At 37.5% G+C, this 21706-nt stretch overlaps 1 protein-coding gene across 18 annotated transcripts in view; it reads left to right on the forward strand.

The window, feature by feature from the left end:
- FARS2 (phenylalanyl-tRNA synthetase 2, mitochondrial) overlaps window positions 1-21706 on the forward strand; it is a 265754-nt gene that overhangs the window by 21071 nt on the left and 222977 nt on the right. For 15 of the 18 annotated variants that reach the window (XR_003254188.1, XR_003254187.1, XM_026069802.1 and 12 more), the window contains one exon: window positions 6310-6423. The exons of 1 other annotated variant lie outside the window; for it this stretch is intronic. The gene's annotated coding sequence lies outside the window, so the exon portion shown is untranslated. Of the gene's footprint in view, window positions 1-449; window positions 513-6309; window positions 6424-7010; window positions 7521-21706 lie in introns of those variants that run through there. 2 more of the 18 variants (XR_003254189.1, XM_026069808.1) reach the window with 2 other exon arrangements.

Here is a 21706-nt window from a genome sequence, read left to right on the forward strand (position 1 = left end):
AAGCTGTTTGGCTGTGGGCAGTATCTACCTCTGTTCTTTCCTGCAGTGGGGACAAGGTCTGTCTGCCACAGCAACTTGCCTTACTCATACCAGATTGAAAAACAGATGATTTAAAAATAAGATGCAGTAAACTAAAAGAGGGAAGAGAAAGGGGTATTTTGCTACTAACATATTGGATGATTAACATTATAATAATTTTAACTTTTCTCCTGATGCATTTTTATAACGGACATTAAAAATTAAGGATATCTGTTTCGCATGCAAGTTTTTAGTGATGCAGGCTTTGCTCCAAATCTTTCAGAAAAACATTTATTTAAAAAAACAACAACTGTTTATATTGGACTAGAAAGTGAATGTCTTGTGAATAATTCTGTAGTTAAAAATAGGTGATATGACCTCAAGAGTTTACTGGCTGTGGCCGAAGGCTTTGTTCATTTTTGTTTACGCAGAATTTTGGTTGGCATTGTATCAGAGAATTCCCACTCTTAGCCCACATTATTTCAAAGGCATGGGTAAGTTCACATATGAACTAAATCACATTAGCTTTTTCTTTTTTTTTCTCCTTACTTGACCATGGGTTGATGCTAATGCAGAGAATACAAAACAGTGGAAATAATTTGCATATTTAGTCACCCTCTAACATGGTGTTACAGTGTTATCTTTTGTGCTTTAGCTGAAAGAGCTGAGTTTTGCAACTGGTACAGTTAAGGTGTTAACCTTGTTTCACTTCAGTCTCGGGAACAGTTAGTAAAACTTGTTAAATTTTGTAGCTCTTACTGAAATATAAAATTTTGAGGACAACCACATTTAAAGAAATTTACACAAACAAAATAACTTAATACCTGTTGAAGAAATGAATATCCAGTGTATTAAATTGAAAAAAGAAAATAAACTTTCAATTGTGCATAGCTTTTTTGCATTGCACTCAGTGCAATATCTGTTTGCTTGGCTTAAGTATGGACAGTTTTAAAATTGCTGCTTGGAAGCTCTTTAAAATCAACCCAGGTAGACACAGGTACTATATTAACTTTTAGAGGAATTCTGTCCTTTATAAAAGTGGGCTTTTATAGAACTTCAGCCTGTAAAGATACATGTTTGGTCACATACTGTAATTTGTATTTCCTCAAAAATGGTTTTTGTTTTATTTTCCTTTCTCATCATGTTTATCTAAGCATATTTTATGTTTAATTCTTGCTCATTTTTGCCATGTGAGAGGCAGAATTTAGCACCAAACACTTATGTATGAGTCCTAGTGCAAAAAAGCAATGAAACTAAAGTCGTATGATGGCTTATATATTGCCAAGATGGTTGTGAATATATAAAGTCTTGTGAATATATAAAGTCTTGTCTTATCCAGAATAACGTCGTGAGAATTCCGGACAGTTCTATGTGATTGAATTGCTTTTATTGAGGTGCTTGAATGGATGATATCAAACTAACCGTTATTTTTTTCCAACTGAATTTGTCACGTTTGAAAAATAAATACAGCTTTGAATGAAAAGGTCAGTTTGGAAATATCTCAGATTTGGAAAGTTTGCATTTCTGCTCCAAACTCTTATGCCTTCATTCATTGTTCTTGTAAAAACGATGTTTGGCAGCTGATGAAGGTTAGTGCTAATAAAGAAGCATTTTGCTTTCAAACTTATGAAGGTAAACGCACCTGTATGCTTTAGTTTTCTCTTTCATCTGTTTCTTTGTGTAGTGGTATTTTATGAGAGACCTGAGTATTTGTCATTCCACCTTCTGCTAGCTGTGATCTGCTTTCTCAGTCCACCTTTAGAATCAGCTAAAGCAGGGCCCTTACCGCCGTTCTGGGCGGCCAGCTGAGGAGGTGAGGTAAGCCAACACCACTGCGCACTTTCTGAATGGAGACACTTGCAGCTGTTGTTATCTCTAGACAGGTACTCAATTCTTGAATTTTGAACGGCCTTCCTGTTTAGAGCTTTACCATCAGTCCATTCAGTTGGCCAATCATATCTGCCTAAAGTCATTTTGAAGGCAGTGATAATTACAGAGATTTTGGTTGTTTAAGGCCTTGGTGCTTTCTGCTATCAGTAATTCTTACAGCTACTGTCTGGCTATGTGCTTCCAAGGATGGTCTTAAAGAATTATTGTCTTTAGGGCAAGTAGTTGCCAAGCTCTGTATGACCCAAATAAATACTTTAAATAAACAGGTCTTTTGAAGGCATGTGAGTAATGCTGAGGGTTGTATTTTCTTACTTTTTTTTCTAGTGAAGGTTATTTATTAGGGTGAGCAGATGGGCACTACTCATTTTTGGCATTCATTGATAAGCCAGCTACCTCTCCAGGTGGCTCTACAAAAATGATAACACTATGGCACTGCTCTCATTTTATTTTTATTCCTCTCAGACTAGTTAGTCACCTGTCTCTGTTCTCCTCATTTAGAGCCATCTGCTGGAATTTTTTCCTTCTGTTTTTGGTTGTTCTGCATTCTAAAGTCACCAAGGGATCTCCAGTAGCAGCCAATGCAAAGTTTTTGCATGTTTGCTGAGTATTGGGCTCAAGCATATCTTCCCTTTGTTATCTTCTCTGTAGCCTGCTTCTGAGTTTTATTTGCCCTAGACTGTCCTTGCAAAATAGTTCATGCTACACTGATTTATTCTTCTGATTGCTTACTGGACTACTCTTATCACCTTTCTTTGTGAATATAGCAGTACACTTGCTTTTTGTATTGAAATATTAAAAGAATTAGAGGAAAGTGAGACTCTATCCTATGTTGCATTTTTTTTTTTCTCATCACAAGGCAACAGAAAAACAGAAAATTTTCACACAGGAGTGACTGAAACACAAGCTTTATCTGTATAAAAACACATTTCTAAAAGTTTAATCAGCAAGGTATTTTTTTCTCTGAAGAGATGAGACAGAGAACATGGTTCTAAAATGGAAAACGTTTTATTGTGAGTATATGAGACTGTCTAAACCATGTTAGAGCTAGCTGTGTAAGACTATCACACACCTTTCTCAGAATCGTGAACATGCATCTTTGAAGCAGGCCAATAGCTTCTTTTCCCCCACTTCCTATTCATATTGAAATCTCCTCCCTTGGGTATCTGCATTAAGATGACTGAGCTCTATATTCTTAGCAAGTTGTTGGAATATATGTTTTTTCTTTGTATTAGTTTAAGATTTATCAGTTGGTTGGATTTGAGAATGGGATCAACAAACGGCATATAGCTGATATGAGACCAAACAGTCTCTCTGGCTGAAGGACCAGGTCACTGGTTTGGTGCTTTGTTCCCCTGTGCTTTACTCCTCTTTCTTCCTCCTGGCAAACTCTTCTTCACCTGCCTCGAAGGGCTAAGCCATATGGATGGGTAGARGGAAGTCCTGGGCACGCTGACCTGGAGAGCTGGGCTAGGGCTCTCCTGCAAAGAGCAGCTGCTATCTCAGCCCCTTCCGAATGGCAAAAAACGAGTGTTCGATAAGCGCCTTTGAGGAGAGCTAGACTGGTGTTTGTGCCATGTGATTTTTAGGTAAGATAACTAAAGTGGCTCCACCTTTGATAACAGAGAGCCATCCATCTTTCTGTTGAGTCTAACCTTAATCCTTGGCAAATCCTACTGAAATCGATGGATCTTCTTATGCAGCGAGGAACCACTGTTTAGTGCATGTAAAACTGCTCATATTGAAACCATAAAGATGAACTCATAAGCTGTTTTCCCAAACCACTTCAGAGAAAGCTCAGCTTCCCCGTATGCTAGAGGTTTGGAGAGTCAATAATTTTATGTTGAGCCTAGTTCCCAGGTTTCCATTTGTGATTGCAAATTTTGTTCTCTAGTAGTTACTAAAACTGATAAAGGCAACTCTAGAAAAAAAATCAATATAGATTAATATATAGCCTAACATTAAATGTTTTTATACATCTTATCTCTGGTCACAAATATAGGAAAAACTGAGAAATTTGATCATACTGTGCTTAGAGTTAGTTGTTTGTTACTTGCTGGCCATTAAGGTTATTGTATTGTACTGCACTTAAGGTTTGGGAGCACTGATATACCTAGTGGTAGTACTATAAAGAATATACTGTTTGGGTTTCGGTTCTAGTTCCTGTTTCTTGAGTATTTTTACCGGAAAACACTAGAAATATAGGGTTTTTGTATGTTTGGTTTTTTTTCCTTGCAGACTGTCTGGAATGTCTTGTTTTTTGTTCTTCCTCTCCCTTCTAGATGTTGTATTATCAGTGCATCCTTCTGCGGCTCTGACCCCCAGCTGCTTCTATTGCTCTTGCACCAGATTATCGGGACACAGAATATTACCAGATCTTTCTTATCTCGTGGCCTGCTTCCATTCCTTTTTTCCCTTCTCATCAGCTGTATGGTGCCCCCTTACCTGTACTGTATATTGATATATGAAGTTGTTAAAAGTTTCTCTTGCCTTCACTCATCTCTTCAAGGAAATATATGAGCACCCCATTATCCTCATTACAGTTACTACATTATTTTTTTGTTACCTATCCTCGTGTCTATTCTTGCTTTGCTGTTTTAGTAACAGCCATTGTCAGTGATACAGAAATGACCAAGATAAATGACAGATGATAGATTGGAGGAGGTAAAGAATGAGGTTGTACAGATCAGTTTTTTTGGTTGGTGTGGGGTTTTATTTTTAATTAGTTTTTATTTTTAATTAGTTTTATTTTTAATTAGTTTTATTTTTAATTAGTTTTATTTTTAATTAGTTTTATTTTTAATTATTTTTATTATTTTTATTTTTAATTATTTTTATTTTTTGTGTATTATCTAACCTGGGGTTTATATTAACAGTAGATTGTTGTAATCTATTCAGTCAGTAATGGCTTGAGCCCACTGAGAACTGCTGTAAACCACAGCAGTTACAGTTATTGGATAATCAGGAGTGAAATTTGTAGATATTTACATATATTTACATTTTTGCATGCTTTTTACTGTGTTTTTGCAACTGTTCAGCAGACCAGTTTGCCCCTGGTGAACGACATATTTTATCCATGGCTTTGAACTCTTAGTAACTGATTTTTTTTTCTCTGTTCAGTTATTCTGTTTGACCTCTTCGCATATCTATAAATTGAGCTTTAAACTACAGTAAACAGACTGAAGCGATGGTGGCAGTAGTTTATCATTTGTGATGGAGAATCATGTCAACAAGGTTGAATTTAGCGTGACCTCAGTGATTCCCCCCCCCCCCCCCCCAACGTCATTACAAAGAATGATCTTCTCCTGTGCTTTCTGGAGGAACTTCTGTATGAAAGGGAGTCCTCTTAAGTTTCTGGATTTTAACACTGATGCTCTGGACCAGTGAGCAGTGATATATATTCTATCTGTGTCGGATGGAACAGCTTGAGGAAGTAGCTATATATGTGTTTCATTACTGGAGTCTAAATCATTTTTATTTCACTGCTCTAAGTTCCCCCATCTTAAGTCCAAAGTATATTGCTTATATGGAAAAGTTTGAACTCGCATTCTGTGGCTTGCCGCTAACCTTCGAAATGAGGCTGCAGTGGAATTGCAATATGGATAAGTAAAGAACATTTAAATTTTTATGCAAAGCTGAGCGTGACAGCTGAGGACCATGTGTGTTCCTCATCCTACTGTATTTCTATTTCATTTCTATTTCACCTATTTCATACAGTTCATTTTCTATTTTAACTTGAACCTACAGAGAAACCTGCTTTAGACATATAAAACAGGCCCTATTTTGAAAGAAGGTTGAAAGTGTAGACCCCCAAGGCAGTGATCAATAACAGATGCATCCCTGCCTTTTTAAAATAGAGCACAACTGGTCCAGTATCTAATGCAAGACATGTATAATTTGTTAATTCCTTGAATCAAGACTGACGTGTTGCTAATGACACTGAGGCATTTCTCCATTCTTTTAATAATCTAGAAATAAAACAGAGTCTTAAGAGAGGAACAAATCAATATGGTCAAAGTGTAGGTATTCAACAAAATGCTTTGTGAATGAGCATCTTTAACGCTTTTTGTGTGAAACTTGCACATGGAGGCAAATTTGAAAGAGTATTTGTCAGTTTTGAATTTCCCCTGCTGCTGTTGCACGTCTTTATTTATGTTTAAAAAGTTCTCCTTTACTGCTGATCTTCTGCTTGGTGCTTATTTAAGGAATTGGGCTAAATTCTTCTGTCAGTTAAATCAGTGCAGTTATATGAAACATCTGACCCATAGGTCAGTGTCCTGTCTTTTACTCTCATAAATGATTGAGATACTGAAATTATGATCTACAGAAGAATTACAGCATGGTGGAGAGGGGATGGAATGCTAATGTGGGAACTTTTTGAATAAAACTCATGTCTCATTTCAGAAGGAGAGGTGAAAATAACAAAGAATAATGAATGACTACAGAGGCCTGGTTAAAAAATCTTGGAACTACACCCTGCTCTGAAATTCATCTTAAGGAGGGTTATCTAGAGGGAAGGTAAGTAGATGGTAGTGCAGATGAACCTGTGGTAGTTCTATAGCTCCTTAAAATATACGTTTTTCTCCTCCTTGTTTTTGTTACTAATATCAAATAGCAAAGTCTAATCATTAGTGATGTGAAGGTAGCATTATATTGTCTAGACTGACAGTGTGAGTGGGACAGTCAAGGGGATTTTGTCTATTCTTTCCAGTAATTTCTGGCCAGGGCAAGGCATATCTTTCAGAGATATGTCCAGTCTCAGTGTAAAGACTTCAGTTAATGGAAATGATTATCATATATATTCCCAGGTAATTTCAAAGAGAAAAAAGAGTTTGGATAGTAAGATTCCTCAATCAAGTAGAAAAGAGCGTAAAAGAGTAGTGGCTGGTTATGGCAATTACATATATATATAATTCGTATGTGTATATATGTATATACACTGACATGAATGATTATCCATTGCAGCAAATATGTTATCAGCTCCTGGGTAGCACCTAGCTGGAGTCCCAAATCAATTATTATAACTATTAGTAAACTAGGGAACCATTCCATCTTGCCCCTGTTCCCTACCCCAACTTTACTAAACCAGTGTTTTTCATTTCCAGATGTATCCCTTTGCATAGTAGCTGTGGCTTGGGCTTTTCTTGCCTGTTCCTCCTTCCTCACAGATGTTGAAAGTGTTCAGAGTATATATTCAAACTGAACTTATAAACCATGCATGCTTCATTTGCAAGAAATGTCACTAGAACTTCATCATACTTCCCATTGTCAGAACTTGTTCCTAAATTTCACGTGTGATAAAGCTAATTAAATTACACATTGATAGCTTCAAACCTTAATTTATTTTGTATTTGTATTTGAAATGAAGTCTTGATGTTGGTAATTGCAGTTGCCATCTGCCTTAGCTTGTTACTGTTTAACCTTCAAGGCCCTGTTTCATGAAAGCATCTCTGTTTTACCAACTTAAAAATGTTTGGAAATAATGAGGTTTTTAAAATAATACACTCGGGGACTTTTTAGTTGCTTTCTGGTTTTGGAGCATTGCAAATTTACATTTCCAACCTCCTTCCATAAGGACTGTATGCTTATAAAATGAAAATAAAATGAAAGCTGAAGTTCAGTTGTCAGCTGGAGTTTTTAAGTAGAACACCAAGTGGTATGAGATGCTCAGTAAAAATGTGACAATGAAAGTACAGGCATTGACAGAAACCTTTATTTTTGATTTTGTTTTCTGGATTGGGAGGAGTGCATTTAGAGTCGATCAGCTTTCCTATCTGTGCACCACTGACATAGTCACAAAAACAGAAAGACAAACTTACCTTTAGATTCCTGACTTCTGTCTAGTTGGGTTTTTTTAAGAGGGTCAAGAAAAAATACCTTCAGCAGAAGAAAATGCAATTTCCTTCCTTTTTTAATTTTTTTAAATATCACAARGAAGCAAGTTCTTCCCCTCCCGAAACAGATAAACAAACCGATCAACAACAAAAAATCAGCTTTTTTTTTTTTTAATCTCTACAATTATGCCATTTTATACCAGTGTGTTAGCACCTTTTGTCATTCTAAAACTTTACAGACTTTCTGAAATAGTTAGTGTGAGTTTAGGGAACACATACACAGCTACTTAAACCTATAAACTGTGATGGAAGGCACTTCTATTAAAGTTTATGGTGTGTATATAAAGGCATGTGTGATTTTCAATTAACTTGAAGGATTAAAGCATTATAGCTATTGTTCCTGCCTTGTGAAGGAATGGTAACGTGCGCATTAGATATGGGTAGTGTTTAAGCAGGAAGAGTCATTCTGTTTTTTTTAATGCTTCTGAAATGAAATTACTGGTTACTTGTGGACTTTTGATAGAGTCCTGAATAAAGGAATGAACAATAATTAAACAGGAGCTGCATACAGGCTTCTGCAGTAAATAGAGGTAAGCATCGTGCCACTGGAAAATAGATGTAGCAAAGTAATATTTATTCTGGTGGGAGGTGTATGTGGTATCCATTACAGGTTAATCTGAGGCCAAAAAAAGAAGGATTAAAACTTTGGATAGAATTGGCTTCACAGGATAAGAACAACCTTTGTGGTTTTTGTTCTGGTATTTCAGTTTTTAATCTTTTTTTAAAGTTAGGTTAATGTATTGTGCAATTCAGATCACTTAACTTAAGGCATCTAGGAGATTAGTCTACTCTCCTGTGGCTTCCAATATAGCTGAGAGAGAGAAAATTCTCCAGGGGTGCCTCAAGTGAAAAAGATCTTTATTTAGTTGATAAATGGAAAACTTTGGTTCTTCAGGATGCTGAGTATTCTGCTCTGATCTGCTGAAGCACTTAAGAAGGTGGCCAATTCAAAGCATTGTGGAACTAGAGAAAGGTATAAATGCTTTGCTGAGTTGGTTTCAGATCACGTAGCAACTTACAGAGGGAGAACTAGTGACTACAGGAAGACTAGAGGAGAGGGGAAAGGACTTTTAGTGTAAATAAAGAAATGTGAAAGGCTGTGGCCAAAGAGCAGGAGATGTTTACAAAGAGTAGGAGGAGGCTGGGAAGGAGAAGAGTATGCTCAGACTGCAGCAGTGTATGTGCTTGTTGGGTTGAGAGGAAAGTAGAAAAGAAAGAATGTAGAGCAGCATACCTCAATCAGATTAAAAGGTTGAAAAGAAATAATAAAAAAGAGAAATATGTAAAATTAAATACAGTTTTTGGAATATTGGCAAAATGCTCTAGGGGAAAAGAAAATGTGAGAAAACAAATACAGAGTTAAATAGGACATTGCAAGAATGTATAAAAATATATACTGGAGACAGAGTAAGTTAAAAAGGAGGCAAAACAAAATGTCTTTACATGTTGCAGGAATTCTGAGAAGTAGATGAAGACTTTCCTTTTCAAATTGTGCTGCCTCCATCCCTTCCTATTCACACCTCACTGCATTGTCTGTTAACACCCTCTAGGTGGTGGTGGTGGTGGTGGTGGTGGTGGGACACCAGCATGTTGAGTTTCTCCTAACTGTAAATTAGGGTAGACAACGTGCTTTTTTTATAATGTTTTTTGACAAAGCATTGGCATTATTGTAGGTGGTGTTTGAGCCAGTGTAGATTTAAACACTTAAATGAGGAAATTGAATACAGTCATGAAGAAAATGGTCTGTTACCTCTTATTTAAAACATTACATGGATGCTGTAGCATGTTATTTCATAAAGAGTTATGATCGTATATCAGAAAACTTCCAGGCAACCCATCTCTGGTGGGGGTTGTGTAAGTTTCGATCTGACTTCTCTTTGGGTTGCATGACTGTGTTTCTCCATAGCAGAACACTGTTTTTCTGAGCTCCATGGTTTCTTTTGCTAGCACAGCTGTGGGCCACTACAGCTGCTCTCAGGTAGAGTGAACAGAGTTCTTGGGAGAATGTCATAATTTCTTTGTATGATCTGCAAGAAGTTGTAGCTGTGCTGTAGTTTGGAAAAACGAAACAACCCACAACCCCCAAATCCCTGCTAGCAGAAATGGAGTGCCATTGAAAGTGTATTCTTGGATTGTTGTGTATAAGAATGGAAGTTAGTGTATTACTTTGTTTTTTTCCCTTCTCTATGTTTTTCTTTGGAAACAAAAATCTTAGAATATTTCAAAAGATATTACAAGGACAGAAGTTAACGAGTTCGTTCTTGTCCCTTGAAAATCCCAAAGTACTATAAAATATTCTCCAGGACACACAACATATGGCATTGTCTCTTTAATCTTTACTGTGTTGTGGGGACATGCTGTTTCTTTGTATCCTGTGGAGTACATTAAATATGTTATTGTTGCACAGGCCTGCATTAACTATGCACTATTATTTGTAGAGGAAATAGTGGCAATCAAAACAGGTTAAAACTTGATTACTACATCAGTATGTCTGCATTTTCATAAGACAGTAGACAGTTTTGACACTGCATACGCTCCCATTGAGGCTGGTGGTGAATCTCCTGTGGAAAACAACATACTGTGCTTATGGAATGACATGCTACCAGAGAAAGCATGTGATATTGGGATCTGTGTGGCCACAGCACTGAGCAACTGGATGCTTAAAAATGTTACTTATGCCAGCTTCATATAAGTATTTCCTTTAGAAAAATGAGATCAGAATTTAGTGCTTCCAATCCCCACCAAGCCCTGACAAGCAGGGTAGCAAAAGCAAACTCAAACTGTCATTGGACCATCCCACCTCTTGCCACCAGCTGGCTGAGAAGTCCTGCAGGATTTAAAGTATAACTTACTACAGTTTCCAGATGACTTTCAACATTGCATCTTGTATTTGTCTATTTCTGATTTAGATACACCATCCTCAGTAAAGGACTGCAAGAAAGGATTATTCAATACCTCTACTCTCCCAAATCTTATCTTTGGTAGTGGCTATGGGTAAATGTACAGAATTATTGAGGTTGGAAGGGACCTCTGGAGATTGTCTGGTTTGCTCCCCACCCTGCTCAAAGCAGGGACAGCTAGAGCAGGTTGCTCAAGGCTGTGTCCTGTCAGGTTTTGAATATCTCCAAGGATGGAGGCTCCACAACATCTCTGGGCAACCTCTTCCAGTGTTTCTACCCTCACTATAAAAAAGTTTTTCTTAAGTTTAAGTGGAACTTCCTGTATTTCAGTTTGTTCCCATTGCCTCTTATCTGTTCACTAGATACCACTGAGAAGAGTGTGGCTCCATCTTTTACATGCTCCCATCAGGTATTTATACACATTCATAAGATCCCCCATGAGCCTTCTCTTCTCTAGGCTGAACAATCCCAGCTTTCCCAGCCTCTCCTCATATGAAAGGTGCTCCAGTACCTTAATCATCTTAGGGGCTCTTTGCTGGACTCTCTGCAGTATATCTAAGTGTCTCTTGTCCTGGGGAGCCCAGAACTGGACACAACACTCCAGTTGTGACCTCACCAGGGCTGAGTGGAGGCAAAGGATCACCTCCCTCTTACCTGCTAGTGATGCTCTGCCTAATGTAGCCCAGGATGCTGTTGGCATTCTTTGCCTCAAGGCAATATTGCATGCCCATGTTCAACTTGTCCACCAGAACCCCCAGGTCCTTCTCTGCAAAGCTGCTTTCCAGCTAGTTGGCTCCAGCCTGTCCTGGTGCAGGGGGTTGTTCCTCCCCAGGGACAGGACTTTGCATTTTACTTTGTTGAACTTCATGAGATTCCTCCCTGCCCATTTCTCCCATCTGTCAAGGTCCCTCTGAAAGGCAGCACAACCATCTGGCGAATCAGCCAGTCCTCCCAGTTTGTATCATCTGCAAACTTGCTGAGCATTCACTCTATCCTATTGCCTACGTCATTAATGAACAGTATTGGCCCCAGTATCGACCCCAGGAAACATCACTAGTGACTGGCATCTAGCTGGACTTTGTGCCTTTGATCACAAGCCCAGCAGTTCAGCCAGTTTTCAGTCCACCTCACTCTCCACTTATCTACTCCATACTTCATCAGCTTGTTTATGAGTAGACAGTGTCAAAAGTGTTATAAAGCCTTATAAAGTCAAGATAAACAACATGCACTGCTCTCCCCCCACCAAGCCAGTCATCTCATTGTACAAGGCTACCAGGTTGGCCAGGCATCATTTATAATGATGCCATAACTTCATAAATCCATGCTGACTACTCCCGATCACCTTCTTGTCCTTCATATGTTTGGAGATGGTTTCTAGGATTATTTGCTCCATCACCCTCCCATGGATCAAGGTGAGGCTGACTGGCCTGTAGTTCCCYGGCTCCTCCTCCTTGCCCTTCCTGAAGATGGGAGGGACATTTGCGTTCCTCCAGCTGTTGGGAACCTCTCCGGATCACCATGACCTTTCAAAGATAATCAAGAGTGACCTTGCAGTGATGTTGGCCAGCTTGCTCAGTACTTGTGGGTGCATCGCATCAGGTCCCATGGACTTGTTTCTGATCAGTTTGTTTAAATGTTCCCTAATCTGATCCTCTTCCCCTGACAAAGTCTTCCTTGCTCTGGGCTTTCTCACTGACTGTTTGCTTGGTATCTTCACTACTCGTGCRGGTATCTGGTGTGTAACTCAGAATTTCAGTGACTAATGATGTCATGTGTTGTACTGACTTGGATTAAGCTTGCACTGCTTTTTCTAGAGGAATCAGTCACAAGCAGAGAAGGCTGGAGCCTAAAATTTCACACCAGTGCCCCTACTGGAGGACTCTTAATGATACTGCCATTAATATGGCTTCTGGAAATAAAAATCAGAGGTTTCCTGCCACCTCTGTCTTCAGCTGAACTTACCTAGAGAAGACCTTTAAATTACAGTTGCCTTTCCTTATCTATTATTTTCCTATTAAGAAAACAATAGGAAATTCCTTTCCTATTATTTTCCTAAAGTAAACACTGCAAATACAATAATACCATTCAGTGAATTTAACTTTACCATGTGTGGATTGAATCTTCACCTTACAGTTGGGAGTAGGTTAAGTTGGTACTGAATATAAATAAGGCTGTATGCTAAAAGTAGTATAACACATCTTGTTAAATTTTTTTTTTCTCCCTTCCACTTCATTAGCTGGACACAGTCCAGGTTAATTGAAAGCAGGAACTCTATTCCAGACCGTCTTTACAGAATAATTAGTTTTGCTCAGAGCACCATGAGGAGATTGTTAGGGAAGGCAATCATAAACGCCTTCCTTGTTTGATGCTCATGAAAAATCATTTATGTGAGCTAGCAGCTCCCTACGCATCATTGTGAAAGTTAGCCACATTCATTCTGGTCATTAAAGGAGAAGCTTGCAGGTAGGTGGGAGCAGACCAGGACTTCAGTCAGGTTGAATAGATTTAATTCATAATTAAAAATGGGTTATTTAAATGAGTAGGCAAGCATTTGTACATTTTATGCTATTTTCTTTGAAAATGTTTCATTCTCACTGGCTGACAAGGACTGAAATAAGTTGAGTGGTAAATAGATGTAGTCTTTTTATGTTAAAGTTAGCATTAATTTTTCTGTTTTGCTCAACAGAAGGATACATTGTGTACATTTAAGCAACTATACAACCTAACACATTTAGTTTCTTAATATTTATGTATTCTCATTTTTATAAAAGTGATTTACACATTTCCTATCACCAGTTTATGATTAATTTTGATTCTGGACATGTTGCATTTGGATGGAAGTTTGAATTCAATTAAAAATATAGACAGCTGATGTTATACTTCCCCCCCCCCCCCCAAACATATTGCCCATTTAAAACTAATGGGTTACATTGAACAAAGGCATTATATCTAGTGAATGAAACAGATTGTTTCTGGATATCATGGCCTTCCAGTTTTTAGAATTAATAGCTCTCATCTAGTCCTAGTCATCATCATCTTGAGAAGAAAAGGTGCAGGTGTTCTTGGTTTGACAAGCCCTTTATGAATTTTTTCTCAAAAAGTTATGCATGGAATAAGGTGGCATGTGATTTTTAAAGTGGTGAAAAATGTGTTTATATTATCTTCCATGTTTTTTAGAGAGTAGTTCTGATCTGCAGTTTATAACCGTAATTAAGTATTCCCAGACGTTAGCAGGTGCTTGTTTTACCATGCAGAAAGTTAGTGTCCCCAAGCTTTGTTCTTTATACAACTTTGCTTTTGTTGATGGATTTAATAATTGAATGCATAAAATTAATTAGACCTTATTTGTATTACCAATAAAGAAGAAAAAATAAAGAGAAACTTTCCATGGAATGTCTGTTTCTTGTTTTTGCTTGTTTCTCTTTGGTTGTGTGCTCTTTGAGATGAGGCTCTGTGTACAGAGCTTAGGATAGTAAGCTTCAGTCCAGGTTTTGACCCATATTTCTTCCATTCCAGTCATACTAATTATTTATTCTAAGTGAAGTAAGGAACATAGGTTTCTTAACATGCCTTAGACAGATATCTATGAATGTATTTAAATTCTGTCTTGGCCAAATACACAGCAAGGCTTCCTTTCCTGGAAAAATTTAAGATCTGAAAAAGTTACTCTTTCCTTGTGTTCACAGATTACTGAGGTACATACTCAGTGTAAGGCTAAGGGAGCTCTAGGCCCTTCCTTAGCTCCTGCTCTTTCCTTAGACATGCACATGAACACACACGAATGCACATACACTCACTCATGTGTGCTTAGGGCTGCTCTTACCCTGCAGTAGGTCGCTCGCTGTGCATTGCTTGCAGCAGGGAGCTGGACTGAGGAGCTCCACGCCTGTGTCACTTGCCTGCCCGCTCAGCCCTGGATGCAGCTGGCATGCGACACCAGCCAGTCTCAAAGACTGTTGCCAGAGGACGGATCTGGGTCTCTTCAAGTAACTCCGTTGTGGCTGGGACTTCCTGGGACAAAGACAGCAGTGCAGGTCTCGCTGGGTTCCCAGCAGTGCTCAAGTAAGGAGGCACCTTATACTATTTACACGTGGGATGCCTGGGCTAGCAGGTCTGTCCTTTCAGGTCCGAAGGGACTTGTCTCCCAGTCTGCCTGGACATTTGCCAGGAGAAAGGCTGCGGGATCATCTCTTCCATTGACATCTGGAGAAAATGAAGACTGCCTCAGATTTCACACCACCTTAAATTCAGACCAACACAGTAGATCTGTTTCCTGTGGTGCATTGCATGCAGTCAAAACCAAGATGATCTGGCTGTCAAAAGGAATCAGTAATGACTGAAGCAAATGGATGCTAGGACTTGTGCAACATGGTTGCCTTCAGTGCTGTTTTACTGTCTTATTCTGATGATGAATTATGCCTAGGATGTACAGGGACAAATAAAGAATAATGGAATACAGTATAAACATATGACTCTAAATCTACCCCACAAGCAAGTTTTTGGCTTTGTTGAGTACTTTTATTAAGCCATTATTAGATATGTTTTAAATCTTCAGGTCTTGTACATACATATTCAGTACTGATGATAACCCCATGGCCAAATCTGACATGCAGGAAGAATTGATATTATTAAATAAACAGATGCCATTCAGATAGTAAAAGACTGTTCTAAACTCAGGTCTGTCAGTTCTCAACAAATACTTGAAAAAGGAAACGATCATTTTTATTGAACAAGTAGTTATTCAGCTTTTAATGTAAATTGTTATTATTCTGCAATACTACTGCTGCTTCTTCATCTGTCAGTAGATATTTTTAGGGCCAAATCTCTTCAGTCTTATTAGTAGTGCTGCTAAAGTCAATGTGGCTTTTCTATAGAGCTCATTTACAGAAATAACAGAGGAAATGAAAGAGATGTTTGCGACTGTTTCATCAAATGAAGTGTGGGGGGCATTTGATTGCTTTCCTTTTTTTCCCTCCATATTCTTGTCCTTATTGTACTGTAACTTACTTTGTAAGGATCAGCAAAAGAAATATTTTCATCAGACTTTGAATTGTTGCATTGAGTTAAGTTATTCCTACAGGAATTCACCATGCAGAGGTCCAAAAGAAAATCTGTACATAACTTAGCACAAAAAATTTTGGCAAGATGATTTCTTCTTTCAAAAAAGAAAATCCCTCCACGTTAGTAGGTTCATTCAACAAAGTGGCAAGTCTCGTCTAGGGTATCCATTGCCCTTGTTGTGAGAGAAGTTAAGAATACTTGGGATTGTATGGGGTCCACCTTTAAAAGGCAGAATGCTTTAGGAAATTATCCTATTTTATTTTCCACTTTTTTAATATAAAAATCTGTTGAAATACTTTTCCATTTCAGATTGTTGTAGTCACAGATTAGTATACCCAGATGAAAACAACTTTTTCTGTTTTCCACAAACCCAGTTCTGGGTAATTCAGGCATGAATTTTGCAATTTTTGGTAAACTACCATTTGCAAACCATGATTTTGCAAGCTGGTATCTTCTGGATGTGCAAAACAGATTAATGGTTTCAGATATACTTAAAATTATGAGAAAAGCTATTTTGCATTTAAATTTGTGGATTAAGTCCCTCCCTTTACTTTTGATATGAAACTCTTGCTTTGACTGTCAATTTCCAATGAGTTATGCACATGTTTACAGCTCCAGAAAAGGATTCATAAAAGTATGGCTGTCCAGACAGCAATTTGCTAGCTTCAAATTTGTGCTTGTGCTCAAATTGCAGTGGAATCATGCATGAGAGTCTAATCAAAAGTCCACTAATTAAAAGACTATTGAAAAAGTGTGAGATAACAAGACTTTGGAGCAAGTCAAAAGTTCTTTAGTGTTTCAGTAGTTTACAAATTGCACTGCTAAAGCCTTGCTTTTCCTCAAGTACATAATTAGCTTCATTTTAGCATGTGTTAGTACCCTTGACAAGCCCAGATAAGGGCCTTATTCATTGAGATGCTGAACAGAATTGTGTTAGTTCATGGTTTTGATGGAAGGAGTGCAAAACTAAGCAGGGTCTAAGTTGATACCAAGAAAGACTTGGCAGGGGAGGAAGGGAATGGTTTGAACAAATGGAAATTCAAGGAGAGTTAAGATCCCTCATGAGCTCCTGTAAACAAATGCCCCAGAACTATACATGAGGGGCAAGGCAGTGTTAAATTTTTAATGCAAAAAATCCCCATGTGTCTATGTGCTATTTTTTTTTAATTGTAGAATCAATGGAAATAAGATGGTTGAAACTTAAGCCATCACTATTCTGCTGACTTATGTTGTAAGGTATAAAAATTTTATCATCACTTGTTTGGGGTAGTTTGTATTGCTACGACAACTGTTGATGTTTTTGAGTCATAGGTGGTAACTGTAATTTCATGCCAGTAAAATTTTTATGCTCTGTACTCACGGTTATGTGTTTGCTATACATTACGACAAAAAAAATTTACAGAAAAGAAAGGTTCCTTACCAACAGTTTAAAGGGTTTTACGTTTTTTTATTGATGATGGTTTTCATTTCATTTCATCTGTAAATGTAGACTCTGTAGTTACTCTGTAGCTATATATGGCTGAAAAAGATAATTTAACACACATTTAAGAAGCCCATAAGAATGTAGTATAATTCAGTATCTATACAAAGTGTTCTTAAGATCTAGTACCTTGGAGTTTTACATGTGTAAAAATACATGCTCTGTATTTGAATGGAAGGTGATAATCCACCCTTTCCCATACTAAGTATGTAATTTTTAGTACAGATTTAAGATAGCAGAATTTTAAAACAGATTTACAGTTTAAAATATAATTCTGCCTGTCGTGCCCCAAAAGCCAGAATAATTCTGGAAGAGAAAGCCTTAATTTCGGTGTAAAAAAACATGAAAATCTGGAGTGGATATTTGTCAGGAATCAGGATATTTGTATAATATGATTAATTTATTTCTACCTGTGAGGTATCAACTTTATTTGAGGTAATTTAAACATCTAAGAGGATTTGGAAATATGATCTGGTTACTTGGCTTCCAAGAGTCAAAGATAACTTTAGCCTACATACTCAGTAAAGTGAAGATGTTCTGGAAAGATGCATGAGTAGGATTTTCAAGAACTCAAGTGATACAAAGCATATAGAAAGAGAGATGGATGCTCTTTAGAAAACCTTCATGAAACACTTACAATGCAAAAGCAAATTTTACTTGTATTGCTTGCTTATGAGTGGTTTCATCTGAAGTCTACCTAATGTCAAAGTCACACATTTGATTCAGATCTGCATTTCAGTGGGAAATGGTTAAAAACCATCAAGAGCACTGTCAGTTCTTGTATTTACTCTGTCTCTCAATTTTAAAATATGTTTCTTCAATTATTTATTTGGCATAATTTAAGCCTGTAGAGTATAAGAAGGTTTAAAAAACAAACAAAAAAAGACCTAGTGTAGGAGTTACTCGGATAGGGTTATACACAGTCTGGACAATATTCCTTCAATGTAAATACCACCTAATTCATGGTCACTGTTTCCTTTTGGCTGACTAGAAGTCTTTGAAGGTGCCTACCTAGTAGAAACCACTTTGCACAGAGATGGAAGTAGAGTTTAAGCCTGGTGAGACTGCACCTCAGGACTTCAAAACTGCCATTTCTGTTGTAGATCAGGAAGGGGGGGAGAAATGCAGAACTGATTTTTACTTCTTGTGTTAGGAGGAGAGCAGCAGTGTTTCACCTGACTGACAGATCTCGGGAAGCAGTATATCCCCCATTGTACTAAGGCTGTGGCTAGGGTACTATGCAAGATGTCCCTTGCTTTCTTTACAAGAGAGTTGTATATAGTTTTTCTGTTGAGGGCGTCCACAGTCTCTTCTAGTGTACTGTCTTGTGGGACTGGATGACACCTGGCCTCTAATAAGCTTGAGCTGATAATCACTGTTTTCTAGTGCTTCTTGTTTTGTCCCAGGTAAAGACTCTGTACCAATAAGATTAAATACATGGTTCATATTCAGGGCTGCTCAGAAAATGTCTCCGTACAAGACATGTGCTTGAGTCTTAGGCTTGCTAGAAGCAGAATAACACAGGATGCATTCATTCTCAGTTGAGTAGACTTGCCATTGAGAACAATGACTACAAATAAAAGCTTTTTGGAGAGGGAAATTTATTTTTTGTTTGTTTTACTGCACTTCTTACCCGCGTATAGCTGAAACTTGCCTGATGAAGATGGATGTGTTAGAGCTTAAGAAAGATGGGATATCATAAGAAACAAGAATGTGACCTAGGGAATCTGCTCTAGCAGTCAAGAAGCAATTTGCTTGTCAAGTGACTGCTTTTCTATTTTTAAAACTTTGGGATTTTTAAAAGAGAATTTTCTACTTTATAGGATGGATGGAGGGAAGGAGAGAAAGGGAGTGTTTTCTATTCTGAAAGTGTTTGCTATGGATGTCTGTTGTCTTATATTTCTGAAGGAAAAATTAATGGGAGGTCCACCAGGTCAGAGGGGAAGGAAGCATCCTGGAAGGCATAATAAAGAAATGCTTTTGGTGGGGTGTTCATTACATTTTTGTTTCGCACTGACCTGGCTTCATTCAAGGAAGCGTATGTGTGCTAACATTTATTTATTTCATCATCAGGTCTGTCTTTGGAGCTCTCTTTTTCTCATTGAATGTATCATATAATCATAAGAGATATTGGGTGATGGGTGTCTTAAAATTTCTTCTGTATTTGGGTTGTTTCTTGAAAAAACAGTGAGTTCAAGCTGCTTTGTAAGAGGGTCAGTCTGTTTCTTTTCACACCTAAGTTTTGTTTTCTTACTATGGTGTTCGCTCTATAATTGCTGAGTAGTATAATCCTCTAAGATGCCCTTTGTCAATAGCTATTTACTGATAGCCTACGTTAGACTCATTCAGACAGCCTCTAAATGTTACTGCCCTCCAGCCTTTATTTTTTGTGACAACATGATCTACTTTAAAACAACCTTTTTCATGGAAGCAATATGACGTCCTGTTCTTCCTTTTGCCTTGTACTTCCCTAGCCTTCTTACTGAACTGCTAAATTAGTAGTTTTACTCATAATGTAGTAGATTCTGTGATTATATAGATGTGCACCCTGAAAATTCCTCTTCACTTGGAGTACTCCCTGTTATGCAATGCAGTAAGAAGAACTGAAATTTCAGAACTACATTTTTAGGTTTTTCAGTTGTCATATTTAAAGTTTGTCTTTGAATGAGTTTCTTTGTAGTTCTTTGAAACACATAAAAGCAACAAACGCATCGGCAGGTACTGTATATCTGACATCTTGCATGACTTTGCCATGCTCATCAGTGTTTTGCAATAAGAGAAAGCTGTTATTAAGATTATTCAGGTAGAGGGAAAATCGATATGACAAAATATATTTTTACAAAATATCACATGACAGAGAAAAACAATTACTATGTTCTTTCTTTTTGACAGTGTTCACCTGCATTACTTTTTTCTTTTGCTGTGAAATAGAATGGTTTTAACAGTGCTGCATAACTTCTGAAGCACTGGGGTGTGCATATCAGAAGCAGCTAGCTAGGAACTGCTGTTGTTCGTATTTTACTGTGATGGATGAAAGTGAAAGCTTTGTGAATAAAGTAAAAGTTCAAATACGTTCCTTGTACTTTTCTTTGAACCTGCTTAGGGGTTTTGAAGTAACAACACGCAAATTTAAATAGCTGTTACTTTAGAAGGGAAAATTATTTTATGTTGAAGTCCTTCAAACAATAAAGACACAGGTGTCTTAGAGGTGCATATTTCACTTGATGTTCAGGTCTAGTGCCCCAGTCAGAAGGGGTCCTAACCGCGGGCTTCACTCCACGGAAGTGAAGAGTCTAACTACAGTCAAGAATTGAGCCAAGATGGAATGTCAGTAAAGAACAAAAAAATGTTTGGATGTTATAAGAAAGAAACAACAGTGAGAATGTCAGTGTATGTTTCAGTGATACTGGTAGAAATTTGGAGTCTTGAATATTGTATTCAGTTTCAGTCCCCTCATTCTCAAAGAAGAGACATAGATAAAGCAGCAGAAGCGATGACTTCTGTATGAGAGAATACTTAAAAAAAAAAAAAAAAAAGGCAAGATGTCTAACTGCAATTTGAAGCGGGGAGTCACAATAAAATATTATGAGCCAGATATAACTCCCACTGATACTTCTTTCCAGTGTCTTTCTGTTAACTTCAATGGGAGTTTGTATCTAGACCACCTAGAAATCTTAAGTATGAATGGGATGAGATTATGAATGGAATAGCCTTATCCTAATGGACTTTTCTGTCTATCCTGTGGCATGGAACAAAATCAAGGGACCAGCTGAAAAGTAACCAAAATACATTCTAAATAAATAAAATATCATTGTTACAGTATGCTGTTAGTAGACAGTGTTTTTTGAATGACCACTGCAGTTTGCCTGCAGCTGTGTTTCCTTCTATACCAAGACTTGTTAAGCAATTTTGTTGTAATGGGTAGGGAGCATTGTTGTGCTGTGTTCTCTGATGTGCGGATAGTACAACAGCCAACTGTGACTGTCACTGAGTGCTCAAACTTTTTTTTTTTAGATTGCTGTGAATATTTATGCTCTTGCCAGTTAATCTGAGAGTAGGAATGCCAGTGAGTGGAATAGAATATGGAAAATAATGCAGTATTTTATATAACACCTGCCATACTCTAGAATGTTAAAGCGCTTACTAAATAAATGCTGAGATGGATGAAATATGACAGCGACTATAAGCAAATATATCACCTGCAAAGCTTTCAGTAATATATCTGACATACAGCCATAGACATCATTAAAATTTCTGTTGAAAGAAAGACTTGGCTAGACCTCTAAGGAATTAGTCTCTAATAAACTGCCATTATATGTTTCATAAAATATATATATAATTATGATGATTAGAAATTATAAAATAACAAAACAGGCCTGGAAATACCTTGAGATATTGGCTTGTCTGTTCTTTTGCCCCCAAAGCAGGTTGAATTATACCAATGCTTTTTAGCACGACTGTTTAGA

Source organism: Apteryx rowi, unplaced genomic scaffold, assembly GCF_003343035.1.
Source record: "Apteryx rowi isolate R43461 unplaced genomic scaffold, aptRow1 scaffold_3, whole genome shotgun sequence".
Taxonomy (NCBI): Eukaryota; Metazoa; Chordata; class Aves; order Apterygiformes; family Apterygidae; genus Apteryx; species Apteryx rowi.